Genomic DNA, 8008 nt, shown 5'->3' on the forward strand with positions numbered 1-8008 from the left:
TTACTTTCTTTATTTTCGCAAAGTTATGATATGTCCGTTCGTTCATTGACGTCCCTGTTCACTGCAATAAGTTTAGTGTCTGTGTTTGGCGACCGCACCGCAAAACCGTGCGATTAGTAAACGAAAGGACGTGCCTCTCCAATGGGAACCGAAAACATTTGATCGCAAGGTCATAGATCAACCGATTCCTCCACGGGAAGACACGTCTGATATATTCTATACGACACTGGTGACGGCATGTGCGTCACATGACAGGAATATGTTGTCGACCCACCTAACTTGTACACTTGGCGAATGGGTAAAAAAGATTCTTCTACCTTGCTCGATTTAGGTTTTCTTGTGGATGTGATAATCACTCCCAAAAAAGTAATGAAAACATGAGAGACTGTCACATAAACTGAAAATAAAAAATTAAACTTTTCACTCCAGGGAAGACTTGAACCTAGCTAGGACCTCTCGTTCCGTAGCTGCTCTCGCTAACTACGGGACCACGGCGCTCCTAGACTGCCAGTGTCCTTGATGTTGCCTATCTCCGCATGGACTACTCAGTTTGTATATTTTACTAATTTTTTTCATAGTTCCACACAACTTCTTCCTGTTTTCTCGATTGATCTGTGTTCAGTTTTTCAAGGCCTATCCACTGTCCCAACTTATAACTAAATCTGAGAGGGGTGCGATCGGGAGATTCCCTTGTAAGACCAGTTATATTTTTACGTGTATTTATGCTCAAGTTTCTCAGGTAACTTTTGGAAAATAAAGAAGCAACAGAAGGGTCTAAAAATGACGCGGTATTCTCTAAAATTACAAGTTGTGGTTGAAGACAGGATACTTTGGAGTCGGTCGCTCCGGGACTGGCCGACTTCAGGCAAGCATTCCAGCCAGGCTGACAACACCTGCTGCCGACAACAAACCCTCCAGCGTCCCGCGGTCATCAGGTAGGTGTCCGCGTCTCGTGGTCTTGCGGTAGCGTTCTCGCTTCCCGCACACGGGGTTCCCGGGTTCGATTTCCGGCGGGGTCAGGGATTTCCTCTGCCTCGAGATGACTGGGTGTTGTGTGTCTTTCATCATCATTTCATCCTCATTCACTCGCAAGTCGCCGTAGTGGCGTTAAAGAACTTTGGGAGCGGCGGCCGAACCGCCCCGCGAGGGGTCTCCCGGCCACCAATGCCATACGCTCATTTTTCATCATCAGGTAGGTCTGGCAAACCACAGAGTCTCGAGTCATCAAAGACAGGAAAAAAAAACACTGACCAACCTGACCGTAGGGGGAAACGACTGTCACACAGTCACAGCCTGCAGACCTGTGCTCAGGATCGTAGTGCCACGTGGAGCACCGACAATGGCGATTGCACATTTCGATTCTATATAGCGTAAATTACTGCAATTACAACAAAACATTTTACATGTATTGCTATTATCAGATACTAGCCAACTGCGGCACTTTAAAACTGTGATTGACAGCAAACTATATTTGGGAAGAGGGAGGAGAAAGTGAGAAACTACCCCACCCCCTTCCCCCAGGACCCGCGCCCGATCGTTACTCCGGGAAGCAAGAAGAACTCACCTTGAACCACTCCGGGTAAATGGCGATGATGGTGTCGAAGAGATCTTGGTCCAACTGGATTCTCCAGAACAGGTTGCTGTTGCCGCTGTCCAACCTGTGCCCAGATTCTGAAACAGAAAGGCAGACGCTGCTGTAGCACTGTAAAACAGTTTGCACGCAGCACTGACACCAAAATGGACCACTCTAAGTTCTAGAATCACTGCGTAACGGCGCATTATTATTACAACGATAAAGTCAAAATCTGCTTTTTTGTGCAAACGCAATCAACATTACACTGCAATAATCAGAGCTATGCAATGGCAATAATAATAATAATAAATAATAAACGACAATAATATGGAGCACTTTGTATGTAGGGCATCCGCAGTCGAAATATTCTATATTGAATAAGAAGGACTGCTGCGACTGTTTAAAATCTTTATTTAAAGACACGACCGGTTTGACAAACTGTATTTGCATCATCAGGTGTTTTTCTGTATAAGAATGCACAAAACAACTCGTTAGAATTTTGAAAATGCAGGTAATGGTTGCGTTTACTTACAGTCAATCCATCAAGGCCGCCTGTTTAAAAGCCGGAGAAAGCACATTCCTCAACACTCCAAGTAGGCCACGCTGCAGCCTACAGTTAGTTTAATACTGGCAACAGTAGTGCTTCCTCCCCGTTGGAGGTAAAATTCGACATATTCTAACAGTTGTTTCTGCAGCGCCGTTTCAAACGCGGTTCTTTTGCAGAATTCTTTATAAATTATTTGTATAACATCCACTACGTTCCTGCTTATGACGTTTTTACAGAATTCTTTTTTAGGCTTCAGCTTCAGGATAGTCTTAGACCCTACTTTTTATTAATGGACGTTCGCACATTTCCTAGTTAAAAATTTTAAATACCTCAACTAGAATGATGGGGAATGTGCTTTTTCCTGCTTTGAAACAGCTCGCTGTTATGGACTGACTGTAAGCAGACACAAACGTAGTCGCTTTCATTTTCCATTACCTGCCATTGTCAAGTTGTTTTATGCATTTGTAAACAGATAAACATCTGATGATGCGAATATAGACTGAGAAACCAGGCGTGTCTTTAAATAAATATTTCAAACAGTCTCAGCAGTCCTTCTTATTCAAATAATAATAATGATAAACAATAATAATAACGTACAATAAAGTAATAAAGCACCTACTTGTGTGGCAGAGGGCACTATTATTGCACTGTATATTAATTACGCTATATATATACAGGGTTATTACAAATGATTGAAGCGATTTCACAACTCTACAATAACTTTATTATTTGAGATATATTCACAATGGTTTGCACACACATTAGGCATTCACAAATGTTCGATATGTGCCTCTTTAGTGATTCGGCAGACATCAAGCCAATAATCAAGTTCCTCCCACACTTGGCGCAGCATGTCCCCATCAGAGTTCGAAAGCATCGTTGATACGAGCTCGCAGTTCTGGCACGTTTCTTGGTAGAGGAGGTTTAAACACTGAATCTTTCACATAACCCCACAGAAAGAAATCGCAAGGGGTTAAGTTGGGAGAGAGTGGAGCCATGACATGAATTGCTGATCATGATCTCCACCACGACCGATCCATCGGTTTTCCAATCTCCTGTTTACGAAATGCTGAACATCATGATGGAAGTGCGGTGGAGCACCATCCTGTTGAAAGATGAAGTCGGCGCTGTCAGTCTCCAGTTGTGGGATGAGCCAATTTTCCAGCATGTCCAGATATACGTGTCCTGTAACGTTTTTTTCGCAGAAGAAAAAGAGGCCGTAAACTTTAAACCGTGAGATTGCACAAAACACGTTAAGTTTTGGTGAATTGCGAATTTGCTGCACGAATGCGTGAGGATTCTCTACCGCCCAGATTCGCACATTGTGTCTGTTCACTTCACCATTAAGAAAAAATGTTGCTTCATCACTGAAAACAAGTTTCGCACTGAACGCATCCTCTTCCATGAGCTGTTGCAACCGCGCCGAAAATTCAAAGCGTTTGACTTTGTCATCAGGTGTCAGGGCTTGTAGCAATTGTAAGCGGTAAGGCTTCTGCTTTAGCCTTTTCCGTAAGATTTTCCAACCCGTCGGCTGTGGTACGTTTAGCTCCCTGCTTGCTTTATTAGTCGACTTCCGCGGGCTAACCGTGAAACTTGCCCGCACGCGTTCAACCGTTTCTTCGCTCACTGCAGGCCGACCCGTTGATTTCCCCTTACAGAGGCATCCAGAAGCTTTAAACTGCGCATACCATCGCCGAATGGAGTTAGCAGTTGGTGGATCTTTGTTGAACTTCGTCCTGAAAGTGTCGTTGCACTGTTATGACTGACTGATGTGAGTGCATTTCAAGCACGACATACGCTTTTTCGGCTCCTTTCGCCATTTTGTCTCACTGCCCTCTCGAGCGCTCTGGCGGCAGATACCTGAAGTGCAGCTTCAGCCGAACAAAACTTTATGAGTTTTTCTACGTATCTGTAGTGTGTCGTGGCCGTATGTCAATGAATGGAGCTACAGGGAATTTATGAAATCGCTTCAATCATTTGTAATAGCCCTGTATATATACACGAAATATTTATACGAATCTGAATATTAAATCTGTCTAAGACAAGATAACTATAAAATGTGGACAAGAGAGGGACGTAAATTCCGAGAAAAATATATGGACCTTCAAAACAGAGTGGTGACTACAGGAACCCAGAAGTTAGATCAGAGCTACACGAAGCAATCGAATGAACGCGGGACAGGTGGAAAAAATAAACAGGCGGGTGGGAGGAGGACAAGCTCACTGACGGCTTCTTATGTATGTAGAGAGTTCACCCATTCCGGGAATAGAATTTTTCTCTGTTATTGACACTGATACTGCCATGTTATCGGTTCCAAGTACTCCAAGACTTTCGAGTGTGGTTTAATTTCTAGTTTGAATTCGGATGACAAGTGGCAAAAGAAATATATTTTTAGGGTGATATAATTACAAATTAAGACTTTTCGGAATCTTTTCCTTTGGCTGTAGCGTGAAACCTTGCTTCTTTCCAAATTTCATGATTTTCGGTCAACGGAAAGTACCCTGTGGATTTTGATGAGAGAGTTTCGTAAATGGCCAATCTTTTTATTACAGTGACTTACGAGTTTCACTGTTTTACATCGCCAAGGGACCGTTGACCCTACTTATGTAAAATTTCTGCTTCGTACGCCTACCCATACGTGAGAAGTAGGGTTCTGAACAGTCGGACAGACAGACAACGGAGTGACCCATAGGAGCTCCGTTTTTACCGACTGAGGTACAGAACACTAAATAATGAGTGAATTGTTTATTATTTTCGAAATAATCGCCATAACTGTTTATACATTTAACCAACTGTGACATAAGACGATCAGTGACTGGAGGATGTGTAAGGGTTGCCCAGCGAAACTTGGGCGGCGTAGTCGAAATCGAACTTGGAAACAGGGTAATACCTGCCCGCCCACTTGTTGCCAAGGGTGTTTCGACTACGCTGCCCAAGTTTCGCTGGGGAGCCCTTCAACGCCACGTCGACACAGTCCCCATCTCTCCCCATGCGATATTTTCGCAGCCCTGATGAGAGTTGCTGTAGATTTATTTCGGACGAAGAGGTGATCCGGCCTGAGTGGACGAGCGGTTCTAGGCGCTACAGTCTGGAACCGCGCTACCGCTACGGTCGCAGGTTCGAATCCTGCCTCGGGCATGCATGTGTGTGATGTCCTTAGGTTAGTTAGGTTTAAGTAGTTCTGAGTTCTAGGGGACTGATGACCTCAGAAGTTAAGTCCCATAGTGCTTAGAGTCATTTGATTTGAACGAAGAGGTGAACGCCAGGTTACAATCACGGTTCCGCAGGCAACCGCAAAACATTTTTCCACGAATGCACTGACCGTCTTGTCTCGCAGTGGCATAAACATGATAACAATTGCGGCGATTACATTTGAAATAATAAACAGTTTACTTACTTTTTTCCATCTGTCTCGTTTTTATTTGACTGTCTCGTCTAGTAATGACCAGAAAAAACTGCGTTTTTTTTGTTTTTTTTTTTAAAGACTCCAAGTGTAACAGCCAGAGGCAGAAAATTAGACGCATTGAAGGACGCGAAAGATTAAAAGACGCAGATATGGTAGGAAGCAACGGGGGCAGGAAGGAAGGTTAGAGATTAACGTTGTGCTCAATGGAGCGCAAGTTCCAGTCGAGGAAGGATACGGAAAGAAACCGACAGCATTCTTTTCAAAGCAACGATAATAGCATCAGCCAAAAATCTACAGCTGCTGGGCAGAGTAGAGATTTGAACCGACACACTTCCGGAGCCGCGTCCGGCGCCTGACCAGCACGCTTCGTCGCTCGATACGGAGATATAAGATGAACGAATGAAATCTCTGCCGTATGCGGTCTCTCGACAGTGTACTGAAAACTGCGCACACTAAAATTTGCGCCCATTGAAATCTGCGTCCAGAAAGGGTCGATGAAGGGTCCACTAATACCCTTGACAACAGGTAGAAGAGCTGAGGGATGCTCCCTGGAAGTTTCCGAGGTCGCATTTTGAAGCCATACCATACAGATGCTGCGAGCTGAGGAGCTCAATTAACGAGTGCACCGACAGCTTTCTAGAAGAAATAGCTACACGCTGCAAAACCATGGAACGTATATCATTCAAAATCCAGAAACGAAACTTCTCGTGATTACACAAAAATCAGTTGAAAATTATCATGAGATTCCTGAAGACGGTATCCTTGCACAAATTTCACGACTAAGAAGATTTTCTCCTTAAATGTTCCCAACTTTATTTTGTCGCTGCGATTTATGTTTCGATAGCTTTATGTAAGAGAATTCTTTTTTTGCAAGACAGATTAATTACGAATTATCTCGAGGCCACTATGAGTCAAGCACGACTGTATAATTTAGCAGTTAGTCAATATGGTTCAAATGGCTCTGAGCACTATGGGACTTAACTTCTGAGGTCATCAGTCGCCTAGAACTTAGAACTACTTAAGCCCAACTAACCTAAAGACAAAACACACATCCATGCCCGAGGCAGGATTCGAACCTGCGACCGTAGCGGCCGCGCGGTTCCAGACTGTAACGCCTAGAACCGCTCGGCCACTTCGGCCGGCAATTAGTCAATAAAAAATGGGGCAGTTAAAGATATCAATACTCAGGAGGCAATTCCAAAATTTGTAGCCGAAAAAGAAGGAAGAAATTCTAACTTACGTGCTAGTCACCTGTCGCTAAGATCTTCGTTTACTTGTTCTGCTTCCTTAATAATCAATTCAACAGTGTGTGTGTGTGTGTGTGTGTGTGTGTGTGTGTGTGTGTGTGTGTGTGTGTTTATTTTTAAACGTGTTTTACTTATTTGTTTTCATCTATAAAAGCTGCTTGCGAAGTATTTAACGTTATACTTTGATTACTTAGTAGTCACGCATATGAAAAACTCCTGAACACAAATGTCGTATTTTATGCTTTTATGAGGTTGGCAATGCGGGTGTGTGGAGAGAGAGGGATAGGTGTGAAAATTAAAAGTCTGCACCAGATACAAAACTATCTAGCTTTACCACTGCGTAGACGTCAGTCTGAATGGTCGTTGAAACTTTCATATCGGAACTATTGTGACAGAAATATTCATGTGGCACGACGTCGATTGTACGACAGCTAGAGCGGTAATAAGGCTTTTTGTTCAGATAGTCGGCTGCTGTGCTAGAGGAAGTCTATCGGCGTGCAGTTCGGCAGTGTCTAAGGAGCAGATAAGCCATGACACAAAAGAAGCAGGCAGTGGGCGCAGACTTCACAGATTTGTGGTTGGGCGCAAATTTCACTGGGCGCAGTTTTCATGGATTCCTCCTGACCCTGAATCGTGTGCTCTCGAAATGAGAGGGCAGTGAGGAACGGCTCGCAGGTCTGCACCCCAGATCAGTTAAGGCCTTCGAAAAATAGCAGCTTCATTGTAGAGGTCTTCTGCAGGCGGATAATCATATTGATACCATAGAGCTAAGCTAAAATCGTGGAAATAACAGTTTTGCGAGAGATGCGGCAATCACAGAGTATGGACGTAAGCGTAACAGGATGTGGCAACGTGGAGGCTATGATAGTGACGAATGCGGTGCGTTGGCAACATTGTCTGGCGAGCAACTGAGCAAGTCTGTAGGGTTTACTGCACTGCATGTTAAAGTTTCACGGACTGAGCGCGGAAAAACTGACAATGTACCTCTATGTCAGCTGTTACTAGTCTTCACTGCGTATAAGACAGTAGTACAACTTGCATCCAATACTTACATCTATATATATATTGCGAAAGCAACTGTGGCGGATGGGATTTGGGAGCAGTGAAATAAGCGATTTTCGGTCCTATGCCCGAGCGTACAGAGCGGGCGAAGAGCTACTGTACCTCAGTCTCTCTACGCGCCACGATTTTTCTTTCAATGTCGATGACTACGACAAATATACAGTGGTGGTAGC

General features: G+C 44.0%; 1 protein-coding gene across 2 annotated transcripts in view; it reads right to left on the minus strand.

Moving 5' to 3' along the window:
• LOC124607345 (myocardin-related transcription factor A-like) overlaps positions 1 to 1665 on the minus strand; it is a 131730-nt gene extending 130065 nt beyond the window's left edge. For both annotated transcript variants that reach the window (XM_047139651.1, XM_047139650.1), the window contains exon 1: positions 1565 to 1665. The gene's annotated coding sequence lies outside the window, so the exon portion shown is untranslated. The remainder of the gene's footprint in view (positions 1 to 1564) is intronic.
• Positions 1666 to 8008: the final 6343 nt, after the last annotated feature.

Source organism: Schistocerca americana, chromosome 3, assembly GCF_021461395.2.
Source record: "Schistocerca americana isolate TAMUIC-IGC-003095 chromosome 3, iqSchAmer2.1, whole genome shotgun sequence".
NCBI classification, from domain to species: Eukaryota; Metazoa; Arthropoda; class Insecta; order Orthoptera; family Acrididae; genus Schistocerca; species Schistocerca americana.